General features: G+C 46.1%; 1 long non-coding RNA gene across 2 annotated transcripts; it reads left to right on the top strand.

Moving 5' to 3' along the window:
* Window positions 1-4,144: 4,144 nt before the first annotated feature.
* On the top strand, window positions 4,145-8,307 carry LOC123094770 (uncharacterized). 2 transcript variants are annotated; one of them, XR_006445963.1, is made up of 7 exons: window positions 4,145-4,496; window positions 4,893-4,973; window positions 5,149-5,212; window positions 5,666-5,730; window positions 6,236-6,390; window positions 7,468-7,530; window positions 8,093-8,307. It is a non-coding gene; the product is annotated as an uncharacterized lncRNA (long non-coding RNA). The 2 variants fall into 2 exon arrangements; XR_006445964.1 differs by lacking the exon at window positions 4,893-4,973.
* Window positions 8,308-20,236: the final 11,929 nt, after the last annotated feature.

Below are 20,236 nucleotides of genomic sequence, written 5' to 3'. Positions count from 1 at the left end.
ACCCCTACTACACCGGAGGTGCCTACTACTACGTGCAGCCCGCTGACGATGACCAGGAGTAGTTTAGGAGGATCCCAGGCAGGAGGCCTGCGCCTCTTTCGATCTGTATCCCAGTTTGTGCTAGCCATCTTATGGCAACTTGTTAACTTATGTCTGTACTTAGATATTGTTGCTTCCGCTGACTCGTCTATGATCGAGCACTTGTATTCGAGCCCTCGAGGCCCCTGGCTTGTATTATGATGCTTGTATGACTTATTTATGTTTTAGAGTTGTGTTGTGATATCTTCCCGTGAGTCCCTGATCTTGATCGTACACATTTGCGTGCATGATTAGTGTACGATTGAATCGGGGGCGTCACATGATGGTCTTCATTCCTTCTTGGTGGCGGTGGCGGTGGCAGAGGAGGGAGGCCTGCGTTGCCTTGAGGGCGGACCTCATGAGGCTGATCCCTCCAACCTCCCTCGCGAGGCTGGTCCTACCAGCGGTCCTCGCGAGGTCGGTCACGCCACCCTTGGCGAGGGCCGCGGTCTTCCCATCGTCCTCCACCTCTTCCTCCTCCTCGGCCATAGCCCCGGTCGTTGCGGTCGGGACGTCGGCCGATACGCCCATCTCGCACGGCCCTGAGCTATTGACATTCATTGGTGTTGTGGGTGTGGAGGTCGTGGTACACGTAGTATCGGCTGCCCTTGGATGACCCAGGCTGATCCCTACCTTGCTTGGTGTCCGGCTCTGCTGCGAGCACAACAGCCCCCTTGCGCTTCACATCCTTGACCTTGGGCTTCTTCTATTCTGGGTCGGCAGCCGGAAGCTCGAGGAGGGAGAGGCACCCCTCCTCAGCCCTGGCGCACTTGGTCGCCAAGTTGAACAGCTCCAGTGATGTGCACAGGTCTTCATGGATTGCTAGCTCCTCTTTCATCTTGATGTCATGCACGTCATCAGAGAAGGCTGAGATGATGACCTCCTCATTCACCCTGGGGATCTGGAGGCGGGCGTTGTTGAAGACTGGATGTACTTCTGTAGGGTCTCTCCTGGCTGTTGCTTGATGCGGCGCAGGTCACTCATGGCCGGCGGCCGGTCGCGAGTACCTTGTAAGTTGGCGATGAAGCGGGTGCGCATCTCGTCCCAGGAAGAGATCATGCCAGGAGCCAGGTTCAGGAGCCAGGTGCGGGCTCCGTCCTTGAGCACCATGGGACACCAATTTGCCATGACCTTTTCGTCCCCGTTTGCGGCCTCGATGCCCAGCTCATAGAGCTGGAGGAACTCCGTGGGGTCGGCAGTTCCGTCGTAGCGAGGAGGCAGGTCTGGCTTGAACTTTCTGGGCCATGCGATGCTACGCAGCTCGGCGGTGAAGGCGCGGCAGCCTGCGGTGACCACCAGAGCTCTCCGCTGATGCGGGGCTTGCTCCTGGAGATTCCCGCGCACCGCTGCCTGGAGCAGCGCGGGGTCTTGACGTGGCGGCGCAGGGATGCAGTCACGGCGCTCTGGTGCTGGGAGCACGCGAACACCTTCTTGGGGACGAGGGATCTCTTGGCAGCTCCTTTCTTGTCGCGTAGGCGCCGGACGCAGAGGGTCTCGTCCTGGGGCCGCGCACCTTGGGGCCAGGGCGCCTTCTTGGGGAGGAGGCGGCGGAGGCACCTCCTGATCCTCACCTCCTACGCAGGATGGAGGGCGAGGCAGCGAGAGGGACAACGCAGGGGAGCCCCCTGCGGCGCTGATGAGCTCAGTGATGCGGGCGAGCCAGTCCTCATAGAGGTCATCGACGGACAGTAGTGCAGGAGCTCACGCACCAGGAGCAGCGCAGCATGCGCATCCGTGGGGGCGCGACGGGCGTGGGACGACGAACCGGCTGGAGTCAGCGGCGGGGTGGCGGTGCGGCCTTCCCGCCGCACTGAAGGATGCAGGGACGAGGCCTGGTGCTCGTTCCCCGTCGGGCCGGTGGCAGCATTGGCAGCAGGCGACGGAAAACGATGGGGGCGACCGCCGACGGGCGCCGTCTGGGCGACACGGGTGGCGAGAGCAGCCCGACGCTCGGCGCGAGCTCGGCGAGCGTCAGCCATGGACACGGCGGAAGATCACGCGCAACTAGCGGAATAAAGATTCCGGCACACCCCTACCTGGCGCGCTAAATGTCGGATTTCGGGTTCCGGCAGACCCTTGAGGTTCGAACACTAGGGTGCACACGAATATCTTTCCCCTACCAGCTCACGCGTCAAAGTCTCGCAAGGATCTAAGCAAGAAAGATGAACACACAAGGGACACGAGATTTATACTGGTTCAGGCCACCATTGTGGTGTAATAGCCCACTCCAGTGTGTGTTGTGGTGGATTGCCTCAGGGGCTGATGATGAACAGTACAAAGGGAGACCAGCCTCATGAGGGGCTGTTCTTGAGCTGGTGCGATGAACTGTTAGGGTGAGTTTGGTCGCCTCTCTCTCTCTTCTCGATCTGTTCTCCCGATGTCTCTAGATGTCTCTACCCTGTGAGTGGCTAGTCCTATTTATAGAGGGAGGCCCTAGGCCTCATCCCAAATAATGAGCGGGAAGGGCGCCAACAATTGGCCATTTCTAAGGGGAACATCTGTTACACTTATCCTGACTAAAGTTGGTCTTCGGCTGCCAAAGGCTCTCATGATGACGTTGGCCTGGGCTCCACGATGACCCCCATCCTGTCGCTCTGCTGGTCTTGGTCTTGTTGCACCGAAGCGGTAACCTTTGCTTGATGCCTTGGCCTGTTCTTGCCCCCTTTGCACTAAAGGGGAAACAAGGACACTGCGCTGGCCGGCGCCCGCCTGGTCTCGATCGTCATGGCTTGCGTCACAGGCTCCTCGCGAGGTACCATGCCTTGATCTCTCCACCTCCTCGCGAGCCCACTTGAGGAGGCTGCTCCTGAGGAAGCTTCCTATTGTCTACCCCGCGAGGCTTGGCCCCTCGCGAGGGTCTTGAGCTTGAGCTGATGAAGCTGGGCTGGGCCCCCACTTGAGCCACGCCGCAGGCCACAGGCAAGCAAGTCTGGGGACCCCCATTCCCAGAACGCCGACACCCGCCACGGAGGCCACACTCTTAGCGGCGATAGAGTCGAACATAGATTTCGCTTCTAAGGAGGTCTGTGTCATCGGACCCTCTGACTCGTCTCCGTCCATAGGCTCCGAACTGCATCCGTGCCCATCGGATCTGACTGGGCACCGATCATGGAGTTTAGCTCCGCGGATATCTTTCAGCACTTGCCCTTGGGCGATGTGCTAAATTCATTAAAATCTCTCTCCCTGTTAGGAGACTCTTGGCCGAACTATGTCCGGCTCGAGTGGGAAGCGGACGACGAAGGAATTTGTTACCCACCCACCATCCACTTAATAGCCACTGTCGATGACTTAACCGACATGCTTGATTTCGACTCCGAAAAACAGGAACCACCGCCCACAGGGCGCTGGACAACAACCTCATCATACGACATATATATGGTGGACACACCCAAAGAAAACAATGGCGAGGATCAAAAGGATGCAATGGAGGATGATCCTCTTGAGAAGCAACCCAAGCACCGACATCAGTGGCGCCGCTCTAAATCCCGCCATAGAAAAAACAGCGATACCGGCATAAGATACAATAGCACTCCGGATGATGCCGAAGATGAAAACAATCCCGCCCAGCCAAGCCTCGAGCAGGACGGACGGGAGGATGGGCAAGATATCCCTGATGAACAGGCAATGGATGAAGACTCGGAGGACGACAACTATATGCCTCTCTTCGAAGACGAGGTGAACCTCGGCTATGAAGAATTTATCATGCCTGCCACTACACCATGACACTTTATTCCCTACTGATGTGTGTTGGCAAAAGTCATTTTCGCCGACCGATAGTTAGTTGATGAAACTTCTAAGTGATAGTTGGTTGGGAAAACATTTGTATAGCGGAAGACGGTCGGTCGGGAATACAAAAGTCTCTGCTGTCGAACAGTCGGTCGGGAAAGATCATATCCTCATCTAACGATCGGTCGGCAAATAACACCGACCAACAGCAGGTGGTAAATGGGCCTGCGTGTGCAAAGAAAAACATTTACCGTGTCCCAGCCCGCGATTTTTTTCTTTTTTCTCTCAAAACCTATAAGTGCCCGGGGCGCCTCACTCAATCCCCTTTCTCCCTCGTCCCAATCCACCCCTCTCTCGTACGGCGCTACCTAGGGTTGCGACTCACGCCGCCACCGACGGCCATCACAGGGGCCACCTTCCTTCCACCACCACCCACCCCAGTCGCGAGCGTCCACCTCCCCCTCCCTCCCATGGCGCCACTGCCCCAACCCATGCCCAGCTCCCTCTTCCCACCTTTCCATGGCAGGAGATCTGAGGAGCGCAAGGGCCCTTCGCTCCTAGTGGTCTGAAGCGAGGCAGGCGGCCTCTGCTTCCTCCGCGTCCAGCGAAGTAGGAATAGGGTGGCAGGTGGCCCCATCTCCCCATCTACTATCAGTGACCACGAGTAGCCACCCATGGCAGCAACGACATGGGTAAGATCTTTCTCCCTCATATGGTCTTCATCCTCTCCTCTCTTCCTGTAGTATACAGATTTCAACCCCCAGCGATGGACCTAGGCACCACATTGGCCCAGCAATTTTATCTTAAGAAAACTAACTCTGCTTTGATTCATGGATTGGTTTTGCTATGAGAAGCAATGTTTCCTTCTTTCAACATGTTATCTATTCAATATCTATTTTACCTGTGTGAATCCTTTGTTTCAGACCTAAAAATTTCCTCTGAATGAATAATTTGTGCCCCGTGAATCATTCGTGCCATCATCTGAATAATTTGAGATTGATCTTTTATTCAATGCCATTTAGTGGATGTGTGTCAGCTTATAAGATTACAAATACATGAAACATTTCTCCTCTTGTTATTGTACTTAGCTTTCCACTGATGAGAGAAAAATGGCCGTTCACAAGACTACGACCACTGATGACAAGAGGATTCAAAGGACCTTGAAAATGGTAGGAGCGAACATCATTCTTTGTATCGAAGAGGGCAACATTGTCAAGGATGACGTAGTTATCCAATTTCAGAATTCAAAATGTGAAATGTTGACATGTTAAACAATTAATGCTATAGAACTGAGGATCTGCTTACAGATTTCTTCTAACATTGGTGATTCTTGATTTCCCCCAGTGCAAGCATCCATAACTTCAAACACATGGGTTGTCACTTGTCAGTGGAACACCATGGACAAAAAGTAAGTCTTTCTATAGAATTTCATGCTTTAATTGTTTCATCAAGTAGCTCTTTTTCTCTAGAGCAACATAAATATCTTTAAGATATATCAAAAAGCTTTGGAAGTGGTCCGATCATTATTTGTACATCTGGTTTTAAGTTTGATCGGTATGTATATATTATTAATGTAGATGGCATATGATATCAACTTGAACTGCTTGTCCATCTAAATCAGCCCCGTTATGTTTTCAAAGTGAGGTTGCAGTGTACTTCTGCTAATATCAGACTTGAATATGTACACCTTGCCTCAAACTCCGGTCTTAGTTACTTTGTAGTTTATTTATATATGCAATAAAAGTAGTTGCTAACCAAACTATTAAATTCCACTTGTACCATATATGTTCTTTCAGAGCAGTACTACATTCTTTGACTTGACATAACTGCAATTTCACCTTTGGCTCTTTACTTTTTACAGAGCTACAAGATCTACGGGCAACACTTATCAACCAACTTCTGTAAGGTCTGACTGGTTTTGGATAGGTGAGTATTTTTGACACATCTTGAGTTTTGTCATACTATTTGACTGGTTTTTGTTGCATTCTTTTTTCTTATTCTCACTTTTGGTGTGTAATTGAGGTTATGCCAGGTTGCTTGTTTTTCCTTATCTGGCCATATCGTCATGAATGATATGCCAAATCTTATTTTTTGAGCATGCAAGTGATGAAACCTAGATTTGATTATTGTTTTGTCTTTGTGGTCGGTATCTAGCTGAAATAAATTTTGCATCATAGACATTAGCCACTAAAGATGGCCAACTCCTTGATTTATAAGTGAGTCTGCATGCTTTGTTAAGTTTGAGGATTGGTAATAAAATAGGTACCTATTTTATTATTTCAGCAGTATACATGATTAATGTTGTTATATTAAGTGTAATGAATACATGATTGATGTATGTGCATCCATTATTATTTTCTTTGGGAGATACTATATTTTTCTTTATAATAAGTGTAATGAATACATCCATTTCTGTGCGACGGCATTGCAGAAATATTCAATAGAGAACTCTGTAATCAAACCTACCCACATGTTAACATGTGAGGGTGCAACTGAATTGCTGTACATGAATCTGGAACGAGAGAGGAAGAACTGAGGATTCTTCAAGAAGCTGCTTCTATTTATGCACAATGGCGTAGTAGCCAGGTAAGATGTACATAGGACTTTTCTAGTTGCTTGTCTATCAATCATCCTTAAGTCATTTGTGATTAGCATATGAAAGCACAAGTACGATTGTACTTTTCTTATATGAATAGAAGAACCACACCATCAGACTGAAGTACATTCATACTACTATATTGCGGTCCATTTCGGATAATAAGATAGGTTACAAATTGAATGTCAAAGAGTTGGCTGGTCATTTTGCATCAGTCGTGATATCATTTTGCATCATTTCGGATAATATGATTTTCTGAAGTTTTAAGTGTGTACCAAACCAACTGAATATTATAGATGCACTTGTTACTTTTACTTCAAACCATTGACACCCTGAAGTTTGCAGGGTTCAATAGACACATGATGTGTTAGCATTTGCCTATCTACCTGAAAGGTTTGCCAGGAGGTTACCATTATCAGTGTGTCGTGTGCTGTAGAAATGGACTTTCCGATACCAGCAAGTGTGTGGACTTACCATGTAGTATTTGCGACACTTGAATTTACAATAGCTTGACCATCGAATTGGTACATAAGTTTATCATTGTTTTACACTTTTAGTTCTTGGTCAGCATTGATTTGTTCTCTCCATCAAAAGAACTATTTGCTCAATTGAAAGAGAAGTGAAACAGAGCCGTTGTCAATTTTTTAACAATGTTCAGATTCATTTAATTGGTTTCCCTGTGTTTTATTGAAGACTAAAATATGATTTATGGTATACGGGTACAGAGCCTACTTTCTGCAATTAGTACAGAACACTGCTACTTGCTCTTAATAATAGTTAAATTTGGCATTAATAGTAATAGTTAATTTGGCATTACAGAACACTATATCTTGTTTACACTGCTAGCTGATTATTGCTTAATAGTAATAGTTAATTTGGCATTACAGAACACTCCAATTAGCACATCCATAGTACAGAACAGAGCATACTACATCGCTAGTTGCTTTTAAAGTTGCTATTTCTGAATCCTGTTTCTAGGCCAATATAGTACATTGTATATTTATCAAGATCTTGACTAACTATCCATATAAAAAAAGATCTTGACTAACTATATTTTAATATGGCAGCACGCGTAATTTTTCCATTCTACCCAGCCATGAAGAAGGCGCCCACCCATGAGCTATTAATCAGTAAGTATCAGGAAAAACCTAGTATTTATAATCTGTATGTACAGATTAATAAGCAGTGTACATATATTTAGTTATCATGCAGAGTCTGGTTATGCCTTTATAAATTGCAAAAGAACTGTGTAAGTTGGTTCTATATTTGAGATACTAATTCTATATTTCCGATATATTTTTCCTTGTATGGACTGAATAGTAAAGCAAATATTGGTCATTCACACAACTCATTTTTATTTCTCTTATACCTATGACACTGTATTCCCTACGGACATTTTTTTGGAAACAAGTGTTGGAATATTGGCTGCCGGTACCTATGCAGAGTAACTTAAGTATGTCCCTAGGAACACTAAATGCCCAGCAGTCGTACAGAGGGCTTCTATGCCACATCCATGGCCACTGCTGGGAGTCGATTGGTGGTCTTCATGTTCCGCTACTTTTATAGATTAGATAAGTGTATTCCTCATTTTGTGCTCATGTGTGTGCACAGTGCAGATATGACTTCTGCCTGTATTCAATTTCATAAATTAATTGAACATTCTAATAATTGAGACTTCTTTATCTTCTGTAGGAAGCAAACATAAGGAAATGAACCATGAAGCCGGCGATCCACGTCAACTGGATGTTTTAGCTTTCATTTTGTACAACTGATGTCTCATAGTTGTGTCTTTTTGCTGTCCTTATGTAAACCTAATGTATGGTATCTTGTCTTGCTGGTTAGAACAAATTGAACTCTATGTATGTGACAATTAGTTAATGGAATAAAAATGGTTTGGTGCACCTGACGTGAACCAGATGTATGATGTCTTGTGATTATGCTTAGAACACATGAACTATATGTATGTTACAATCAATACGATATGCTAATTAAAGTTATGGTTGGCTAAACAAAATGTTGAGGAATTATTGGTCGGGAAAAGAAAACGCCATCAGATTGTTGGTCGGCAAAAGAAACCCCATCAAACAGTCGGTCGGGAAAGGCTAACACAACGCCCAACAAAATGTTTGTCGGGAAAGAATACCCATCTGATAGTCGGTCGGGAAAGGCACATGGTTACCCTAACGGACTGTTGGTCGAGAAAGGCCCATGGCAGTCCGAACAAACTGTTGGTCGGGATAAATACCCCTTAGCCATCAAGCAGTCGGTCGGGAAAAGATCGATCTACGGAGACGAACAGAAAAAACACGAAGGCCCGGGGCTACACGCACGACCTGCGAGACGAACAGAAAAACAAAGCAGGACAATCAAGATCGATCTACGGATCGCGGGGGCGCGCCCCAACACGTGACGATGACCGCCACGCCAGATATACTAAATACAAATCCGTCCGGGATGAACACAGCAGACCAGATTCATCCGAACTGCGTCGCGATGTAGCCCGCCATAGAGGCGTCGTAGACCCCCTATGCTTCACTGACAAAGTAATGGAGCATGAATTCCCAGAAGGGTTTAAACCTGTAAACATCGAACCATATGATGGGACAAAAGACCCCGCGGTATGGATTGAAGATTTCCTTCTCCCCATTCACATGGCCCGCGGCGATGATCAGCATGCCATCAAATACCTCCCACTAAAGCTCAAGGGACCAGCTCGGCATTGGCTGAATAGTCTGTCGGGGAACTCCATCGGCAGTTAGGAGAACCTGTTAAACGCATTCCTCGACAACTTCCAGGGCACTTATGTGTGACCACCGGACGCTAATGACTTAAGTCACATAACCCAACAACATGGAGAGTCAGCCAGGAAATTCTGGAGCCGGTTCTTAACTAAAAAGAACCAAATTGTCGACTGTCCGGATGCCAAAGCCCTAGCGGCCTTGTACAAGAGAAGCCAAAATCCATGGCAGCCCTTACGACACTCAAGACCCACTTTTGTGCGGGCGAGGACAGCTGGTTGGCCCGTAGCTACAACACATCAAGGAATCCTGGCACCTCAGATGCCAGAGATAGCAATGGAAATCCCAGGCGCAACAGACACAAGCGCCGCAATAATAGCGATAACGCCGAAGACACGGCCGTCAATGCCGGATTCAATGGCTCCAATTCCGGCCAATGGAAAAAGCCATTTAAAAGAAGCAATCCGGGCCCGTCCAGTCTCGACTGCATACTCGATCGCTCATGTCAAATCCACGGCACCCTCGATAAACCAGCCAACCACACCAACAGAGAATGTTGGGTATTTAAACAGGCCAGCAAGTTGAATGCCGAAAATAAGGAAAAGGGGCTACATAGTGATGACAGTGAGGAACCCCGGCCGCCGAACACAGGGGGACAGAAGAAATTTCCTCCCCAAGTGAAAACAGTAAATGTGATATACGCCACCCATATTCCCAAGCGGGAGCGGAAGCATGCACTAAGGGACGTCTACACGATTGAGCCAGTCGCCCCAAAGTTCAACCCATGGTCTTCCTGTCCGATCACCTTTGATCGCAGGGACCACCCAACTAGTATTCGTCATGGCGGCTCAGCCACACTGGTCCTTGATCCTATCATTGACGGATTCCACCTCACATGAGTCCTCATGGATGGTGGCAGTAGCCTGAACCTGCTCTATCAGGATATAGTGCGCACAATGGGTATCGATACCTCAAGGATCAAACCCACTAAAACAACCTTCAAAGGTGCCATGCCAGGTGTAGAGGCCTATTGTACAGGCTCAATCACACTTGAAGTGGTCTTCGGATCCCCGGACAACTTCCAGAGCAAGGAGTTAATCTTCGATATTGTCCCCTTCCGCAGTGGTTATCATGCACTGCTAGGACGAACTGCATTCGCTCGATTCAATGCGGTGCCACACTACGCCTACCTCAAGCTCAAGATGCCCGGACCCCGCGATGTTATAATAGTCAATGGAAATACAGAGCGCTCCCTCTGCACGGAGGAGCACAATGTGGCCCTTGCAGCAGAAGTACAGAGCAGTCTCCTTAGACAGACCCTCAACTCGGCAATAAAGCCCCCAGACACCGTTAAGCGAGTCCGAAGTACTCTGCAACAGGATCATCCGGCCCGTCCAGAGCTTGCCTAGCAATTCGGCCTCCGTCCTCACCCCAGTCAAGCGGTGAAATTTGTGCCGCGCGTACATAACTACACACTCAAAAAACCATGGGCATAGACGGAGGCACAGCTAGATTGCGGGCCACAATGCGGCTCAACCGCCCTAGAATCCACATACCTTCACCTTTTTCTTTCTTTCAGGTCCCTATCTTCTTGAGGCTCTTCTGATAACCTGATTATCAGACCCATCACGGGACGGACACACCAAGCAGGCAAGGAGCTTTGACGTACAAGGGAATCCCCAAGTGGTCTCTGATAACGATCGCTATACCTGTTTTACATACCCACACGCAGCTCGCTCTTGGTTAGGGCATGTCAAATAGTCCTATTTTCTTATCACACTACTAGTATACATACGCCTCGATGTATCATTCAAATAGCAATGGAAAATAGTGTACAACGTCAGCTTATTACAACATTTCTTTTTCTTCCTTGATTGTTTATTTATTACAAATAGCACCTATACATTCTGGTATGTTCAGTTAGCCAGGGGCTTCAGTGTACCCCATAACACGGCAAGAAAGTCCGAACACTTTCGACAGTGTGGCACCCCGAACTTATAGCATTATATGCATCATCTCTGAATCATGTCATGGGTCAATAGTTGAGTTGCCCGGCTCCTGTGCTTGCTACCCTACGTTCCGCTATATAGGCTAGGGTAGTAAATGGAGAACTACTGCGATTGTGTCCCGGTTCTTCTAGATGAGCACCTCAGTAGAGAAAGCCGAAAACTGACTGTCATGATGCGGCGAGAGCTGGTCGCTGTTCGCGAGGTTTCAAATCCTTAAAGATTTTTTCCGCTTCATGCAAGGAATCGGTCTTTGTCCGATTTAGGCGTGTATAGCGCCCCAAGTTCGGCCTTCCGAATACCAGGGGCCATGACAAAATTTAAAATTATAGAACTTCTATAGCTAAGTGAGGGTGATAAAGCTGTATAGTCTGATTGCCTTGTTCGTCGCGCTAAACACCTCCTTAAAGGACCAAAAATTTGGATAAAGAGTGTTTAGATTTATCCCGAACACCCCAGTACTGGTTACATGGGGGCAGAAGCCGACGACTGGCCAACTCTCAGATTTTGTAAGCGGCCACACAGGAGGTAAAATTCTAAATCAACAAGCATTATATTGTGCAAATGAACTTGTTTCATATTACAAGATAAAATGAGTGCATTCATTCAAAGATTACATCCTTAGCACATTGCTCCGCCACAAGGCGAGAGCCCTTAAGGACACTATCATAATAATTTTCAGGCCGGCGGTGCTCCTTGCCTTTTGGTGGCCTCTCAGTCATCAGCTTTTCGGCATCCATCTTCGCCCAGTGCACTTTGGCGCGGGCGAAGGCCATTCCCGCACTTTCAATGCAAACTGACCACTTTATGACGTCAAGTCGTGGGCAGGAACTCACAAGCCGCTTCACGAGACCGAAGTAGCTGCTGGGCATAGGCTCGGCAGGCCACAGCCGGATTATGAGGTCCTTCACGGCCAGTTCAGTTGCCTTGTGCAGCTCGACAAGTTGCTTTAGCTGGTCGCTCAAGGGCATCAGATGTTCTGTCCCATGATATTGAGACCGGAACAACTTCTCGGTCGAGCTCCGTTCTTCGGCTCGATAGGACTCTGCGGCATCAAATATGCTGCTCCGTAGATCTGCGAACGCTCCTGGAGAGCTCCAAATTTGGGTAAGTAAAAGGAAAAATCTCCTTCACATGCTTGCTTTGCATAATGAATGCCTTACCCGCCGCAATCTTCTTGGTTGCCTGAATCTCCTGGAGGGCCTTCTGGGCTTCGGCTTTAGCGTCTTGTGCGATCTGGAGGGCCTTAGCAAGCTCGGACTCTTGAGTCTTAGAGTCATGCTCCAAGGACTCGTATTTCTGGAGGAAATCCTGGAGCTCTTGCTGGACCTCGTTGACCCGGGCCTCTTGCTTCTCGCGCTCGGCGCGTTCCTTGGCCACTTTGTCTTCGGCCTCGGTCAGCGCCTTCTTAAGGGATGCCACTTTGGTCGTGGGCCCTATCAAAGTTCATGACGCTTCTATCAGCAGAAACCATTTATCCTTTATAAATATATAAATGCAGTATCGCCTACCTTCACTTTCCTCGAGCTGCCTCTTCATGAGGCCGAGCTCTCCCTCGGTCCGCTCCAAGTCCTGCTTTAGTCCAGAGACCTCCGCAGTACGAGCAGCAGTGGCTAGCAGTGACGCCTGCTTATTCACATAGACATCTTCTGTTAGACTCCTGCGAACATTATTTCGTCCTCTATTCGGCTTTTTCTTTCCGAACACCAAACAGAGCATCAGGGGCTACTGTCTATACTGTGATATTCTCTTATAGTTTTCTTACTTACCTCAAAGTCTGTTAAAAGGCCGGCGCAGGCTTCGGTCAATCCAGTTTTGGCGGACCGGACCTTCTCAATCACCGTACTCATAAGAGTACGGCGTTCTTCATCAATGGAAGCGCTGCGAAGCACTTCCAGCAAGTTGTCCGGTGCCTCTGGATGGATAGAGGTCATCGGTACAGGCGGCTCGCCCTCCTTAGACAGAGGCTACCTGCCTGAATTCGGAACCACTTGGGTTTCCGGAGCCGTATTCGTCTGGGGGCCAAACTAGCTGCGGCCCCCATTATCGGAGTCCATGGGGGTCTTCCCTCCCATGTGCCCGGCGACTGGGATTTTGCTTGGGGGCGTCTCCGGAACTGTCTCCCCTTGGCCCGGTATCCTTCGAGAGAACACTTCAGTGTCGTCCGCGGGCTTGGGGGAGAAGGCTGTCGGAAGCGAATCGTTGTTCATCGCCGACGGGTCCAGAGACCCCTCCGAAGAGGAGGATACCATGATGTGGGATTTGGCCAGACTGCAGATGCATGTTCGGCATAATAAGAAGCGATAAAGAAAACATACCAGAAGTACTATTTGTTCGGATACTTACGACTTGGCCAGGGGCTTGTCCCTGGGCTCCCACTCCTCGCCGCTGTTGGTGGCCGCGGTGGAGTGGTCCAGAAGGAAGGTTTTTCCCTTCTTTGACACCTCGGCCTCCCCATGCGGGGCGGCCTTCCTCTTCTCCCCCCCCCCCGATGGGGGGTGGATTTCCTCCTCCTCCTCCTCCTCCTCGTCTTCGGTGGAGGAGTGTGTTTCGGTGTCTTCGGACGTCATGTCCGATGCAACCTTGCGCGGGAGACCTTCCCTAGTCCCCGCAGCCGTCTTCTTGGCCTTCTTCTCTGGCACCTCATAGGGCGCCGGAAACAGCATCTTCGTTAGAAGATGCGATTCTGGATCCTCAGGTAGCGGAGCCGGACAGTCAATCTGCTCCGCTATCGCTACCCAGTCCTGTAAAAACGGCATGGAGGCTAAGATTCCTCCCGCGGATGTGTAAAAAACACATCTTGCAAAAAGTCAAAACTCACCAGATTGGCTTGGCGTTTCGCGCTGAGTCCGCGATCTTTGGTTATGGGTGGTGGGACCTTGTTGGCCATGAAGAGCATCTTCCAGACGTCTTCGTGAGTCGTGCCAAAGATCTCTCACAGCGTCTGGTGTTTGGCTGGGTCAAACTCCCACAAATTGCAAGCCTGTCTCTGACACGGAAGAATCCAGTGGAGGAGCATGACCTGAACCACGTTGACAAGCTTGATCTTCTTGCCTATCATATTTTGGACGCAGGACTGAAGTCCGGTCTGTTCTTCTGCTGAGCCCCAGGATAGGCCCTTCTCTTTCCAGGAGGTGAGCCGCATGGGGACACCGGATTGAAATTCGGGGGTCGCCGCCCAGTTGCCGTCGTGCGGCTCGGGGATGTAGAACCACCCCGATTGCCACCCCTTCACGGTCTCCATAAAGGAGCCTGCTACGTCTTGAGCTTGCGTTGGTTTTCCTTGAAGAGGAAAGTGTGATGCAGAAATAGTAGCGTAGGTATTTCCGTCGGTTTTTTAGAACCAAGGTATCAATCCACTAGGAGGCTCCTCAAAAGTCCCACGCACCTACACAAACAAACAAAGAACTTGCAACCAACGCAGTAAAGGAGTTGTCAATCCCTTCACGGCCACTTGCGAAAGTGAGATCTAATAGAGATAGTATGATAAGATAAATATATTTTTGGTATTTTATAATATAGGTGCAAAAAGTAAAGATGCAAATAAAAGTAGATTGAAAGCAAATATGATAAAAGATAGACCCGGGGGGCATAGGTTTCACTAGAGGCTTCTCTCAAGATAGCATAAGTATTACAGTGGGTAAACAAATTACTGGCGAGCAATTGATAGAAAAGCGAATAATTATGAGATTATCTAGGCATGATCATGTATATAGGCATCACGTCCGCGACAAGTAGACCGACTCCTGCCTGCATCTACTACTATTACTCCACACATCGACCGACTCCTGCCTGCATCTAGAGTATTAAGTTCATAAGAACAGAGTAACGCCTTAAGCAAGATGACACGATGTAGAGGGATAAACTCAAGCAATATGATATAAACCCCATCTTTTTATCCTCGATGGCAACAATACAATACGTGCCTTGCAACCCTTTCTGTCACTGGGTAAGGACACCGCAAGATTGAACCCAAAGCTAAGCACTTCTCCCATGGCAAGAAAGATCAATCTAGTAGGCCAAACCAAACTGATAATTCAAAGAGACTTGCAAAAATAACTCAATCATACATAAAAGAATTCAGAGGAGATTCAAATATTTCTCATAGATAAACTTGATCATAAACCCACAATTCATCGGATCTCGACAAACACACCGCAAAAAGAGTTTACATCGAATAGATCTCCACAAGAGAGGGGGAGAACATTGTATTGAGATACAAAAAGAGAGAAGAAGCCATCTAGCTAATAACTATGGACCCGAAGGTTTGTGGTAAACTACTCACAACTCATCGGAGGGGCTATGGTGTTGATGTAGAAGCCCCCCATGGTCGATTCCCCCTCCGGCAGAGCACCGGTGAAGGCTCCAAGATGGGATCTCGCGGATAAAGAAGGTTACGGTGGTGGAAATTGTGTTTCATTGGCTCCCTGGATGCTTTCGGGGTACGTAGGCTTATATAGGAGGAAGAAGTACATCGGTGGCCGCCCGAGGGGCCCACGAGACAGGGGGTGCGCCCTGTAGGGGGGGCGCCCTACCCTCTCGTGGCCGCCTCAGCTGCTTCTTGACTTGCACTCCAAGTCCTCTGGATCACGTTCGTTCAAAAAATCACGCTCCCGAAGGTTTCATTCCGTCTGGACTCCGTTTGATATTCCTTTTCTTCGAAATACTGAAATAGGCAAAAAAACAACAATACGGGCTGGGCTTCCGATTAGTAGGTTAGTCCCCAAAATGATATAAATGTGCAAAATAAAGCCCATAAACATCCAAAAGGGGTAATATAATAACATGGAACAATCAAAAATTATAGATACGTTGGAGACGTATCAAGCATCCCCAAGCTTAATTCCTGCTCGTCCTCGAGTAGGTAAATGATAAAAAAGAAACTTTTGTTGTGGAATGCTACCTAGCATATTTCTCAATGTAATTTTCTTTATTGTGGCATGCATTTTCAGATCCAAATGGTACAAAATAAAAGTTCATATTGACATAAAAATAGTGATACTTCAAGCATACTAATCAAAGTAATCATGTCTTCTCAAAATAACATGGCTAAAGAAAGTTATCCCTACAAAATCATATAGTTTGGCTGTTGCTCTATCTTCATCACACAAAGTATTTAATCATGCACAACCCCGATGACAAGCCAAGAATATGTTTGATACTTTAATAATCTCAAACTTTTTCAACTTTCACGCAATACATGAGCGTGAGCCATGGACATAGCACTATATTTGGAATAGAATGGTGGTTGTGGAGAAGACAAAAATGAGAAGATAGTCTCACATCAACTAGGCATATCAATGGGCTATGGAGATGCCCATTAATAGATATCAATGTGAGTGAGTAGGGCTTGCCATGCAACGGATGCACTAGAGCTATAAATATATGAAAGCTCAACAAAAGAAACTAAGTGGGTGTGCATCCAACTTGCTTGCTCACGAAGACCTAGGGCATTTTGAGGAAGCCCATCATTGGAATATACAAGCCATGTTCTATAATGAAAAATTCCCACTAGTATATGAAAGTGACAACATATGAGACTCTCTAACATGAAGATCATGGTGCTACTTTGAAGCACAAGTGTGGAAAAAGAAATGGTAGCATTGTCCCTTCTCTCTTTTTATCTCATTTTTTCCTTTTTCTCTTTTTTTTCTTTGGCCTTTCTTTTTTTTGTTTTTGGCCTTTCTCTTTTTTTCTTTCTTTTTTTTCTTTTTGTAAAGTCCGAAGTCTCATCCCGACTTGTGGGGGAATCATAGTCTTCATCATCCTTTCCTCACTAGGACAATGCTCTAATAATGAAGATCATCACACTTTTATGGATTTACAACTCAAGAATTACAACTCAAAGCTAGAACAAGATATGCCTCTATATGAATGCCTCCGGCGGTGTACCGGGATATGCAAGGAATCAAGAGCGACATGTATGAAAATTATGAAGGTGGCCTTGCCACAAATACAATGTCAACTACATGATCATGCAAAGAGCAATATGACAAAAGTAATGCGTGTCATATGAACGGAACTGTGGAAAGTTGCATGGCAATATATCTCAGAATGGCTATGGAATTGCCATAATAGGTAGGTATGGTGTCTGTTTTGAGGAAGGTATATGGTGGGTGTATGGTACCGGCGAAAGTTGCGCGGCATAAGAGAGGCTAGCAATGGTGGAAAGGTGAGGGTGCGTATAATCCATGGACTCAACATTAGTCAAAAGAACTCATGTACTTATTGCAAAAATCTAGAAGTCATCAAAAACAAAGTACTACGTGCATGCTCCTAGGGGGATAGATTGGTAGGAAAAGACCATCGCTCATCCCCAACCGCCACTCATAAGGAAGACAATCAATAAATAAAATTGTGCTCCAAATTCATCACAAAGCGGTTCACCATACGTGCATGCTACGGGAATCACAAACCTCAACACAAGTATTTTTCATAATCACCTTAACTAGCATGACTTTAATATCACTACCTCCATATCTCAAAACAATTATCAAGCATCAAATTGATCGTAGCATCCAATTCACTTTCTATGATAGTTTTTATTATACCCAACTTGGATGCTCATCATTCTAGGACCAAATTTGTAACCATAGCAAATACCATGCTGTTCTAAAAGACTCTCAAAATAATATAAGTGAAGCATGAGAGACTAGAAATTTCTTCAAAATTAATCCAATGCCATGATCTAAAAGATATAAGTGAAGCACTAGAGCAAAACCTATCAAGTTCAAAAGATATAAGTCAAGCACATAGAGTATTCTACCAAATTCTGATCAAGTAGGCTTCTCCCAAAAGGTGTGTACAGCAAGGATGATTGTGGTAAACTAAAAAGCAAAGACTAATATAATACACTACGCTCCAAGCAAAACATATATCATGTGGCGAATAAAAATATATCTCCAAGTAAAGTTACCAATGAACGAAGGCGAAAGAAGGGATGCCTTCCCGAGGCATCCCCAAGCTTAGGCTTTTGGCTATCCTTGAATATCTTTGGGTTCCATGGGCATACACAGGCTTATGCTTTTGGCTATCCTTGAATATCTTGGGGTGCCATGGGCATCCCAAGCTTAGGCTCTTGCCACTCCTTATCCCATAGTCCATAAAAGCTTTGCCCAAAACTTGAAAACTTCACAACACAAAACTCAACAGGAAATCTTATAAGCTCCATTAGTGAAAGAAAATAAAACCACCACATAAGGTACTCTAATGAACTCATTCTTTATTTATTTTGGTGTTAAACCTACTGTATTCCAACTTCTCTATGGTTTATAAACTATTTTACTAGCCATAGATGCATCAAAATAAGCAAACCACACACGAAAAACAGAATCTATCAAAAACAGAACAGTCTGTAGCAATCTGTAACTAACGCAAACTTCTCGAACTCGAAAAACCTACCAAAATAGGAAGTCCTGGACAATTTGTATATTGATCAGAAGCAAAAAGAATCAACGCAAAAGCATGTTTCTGTGATTTAACAAAACTAAATTTGTGCGTGCAATGTTTCTGTTTTTCAGCAGAATCACATCAACTATCATCATAGGTTATCCTATAGGTTCTACTTGGCACAAACAATAATTAAAAGATAAAAGAACATCTAAAAAGAAGGTAGATGCAAGATTTATTACTAAACAGGAACAAAAACAAAAAACACAAAGAAAATTGGGTTGCCTCCCAACTAGTGCTATCGTTTAACGCCCCTAGCTAGGCATAAGAGATTTCTAGAAGCAAAGTTCAAACTGGCATAAAATTTTTGTATGATCATCCAAACCATGAGTAGGGCAATTGCGAAGCATCAATTTCATTCTTTCCCAAGATTGGGCAACATGCTCATGATCAAGTTGTTTAAAATTCATAATATTGTTCCTAAGAGTGATAAGATTAGTGGGAGGAAAATACTTAGAGATAAAAGCATATTTGCACTTGTTCCAAGAATCAATACTATTTTTAGGCAAAGATGAAAACCAAACTTTAGCACGATCTCTAGGTGAAAACGGAAATAAATTCAATTTAACAATATTGTTATCCGTATCTTTCTTCTTTTGCATATCACACAAATCAACAAAGTTGTTTAGATGAGTAGCGGCATCTTCACTAGGAAGGCCGGCGAATTAATCTTTCATAACAAGATTCAGCAAAGTAGTATTGATTTCACAAGACTCAACATCGTTAAGAGGAGCAATCGGAGTACTAAGGAAATCATTGTTATTGGTATTCGAGAAATCACACAATTTGGTATTATCTTGCGCCATGGCAACAAGTAATCCAACACACAAGCAAACAGAAAAAACAAGTGAAAGAGAGAGAGGAGGAGATTGGGAAAGAGAGAGCGAATAAAACGGCAAGGGTGAAGTGGGGGAGAGGAAAACAAGAGGCAAATGGAAAATAATGTAAATGCGAGGGAGTTGAGTTTGCGATGGGTACTTGGTATGTCTTGACTTGAGCGAAGACCTCCCCGGCAACGGCGCAAGAAATCCTTCTTGCTACATCTTGAGCTTGCATTGGTTTTACTTGAAGAGGAAAGGGTGATGCAGCAATAGTAGCGTAAGTATTTCCCTCAGTTTTTGTTAACCAAGGTATCAATCCACTAGGAGTCTCCACAAAAGTCCCATGCACCTACACAAACAAACAAAGAACTCGCAACCAACGTAATAAAGGGGTTGTCAATCCCTTGAATGCCACTTGAGAAAGTGAGATCTAATAGAGATAGTATGATAAGATAAATATATTTTTGGTATTTCATAATGTAGGTGCAAAAAGTAAAGATGCAAATAAAAGTAGATTGAAAGCAAATATGATAAAAGATAGACCCGAGGGCCATAGGTTTCACTAGAGGCTTCTCTCAAGATAGCATAAGTATTACGGTGGGTAAACAAATTACTGTCGAGCAATTGATAGAAAAGAGAATAATTGTGAGATTATCTAGGCATGATCATGTATATAGGCATCACGTCCGCTACAAGTAGACTGACTCCTGCTTGCATCTACTACTATTAGTCCACACATTGACCGACTCCAGCCTGCATCTAGAGTATTAAGTTCATAAGAACAGAGTAACACCTTAAGCAAGATGACATGATGTAGAGGGA

Source organism: Triticum aestivum, chromosome 4B, assembly GCF_018294505.1.
Source record: "Triticum aestivum cultivar Chinese Spring chromosome 4B, IWGSC CS RefSeq v2.1, whole genome shotgun sequence".
Taxonomy (NCBI): Eukaryota; Viridiplantae; Streptophyta; class Magnoliopsida; order Poales; family Poaceae; genus Triticum; species Triticum aestivum.
This window is presented reverse-complemented; position numbering and strand designations above follow the sequence as displayed.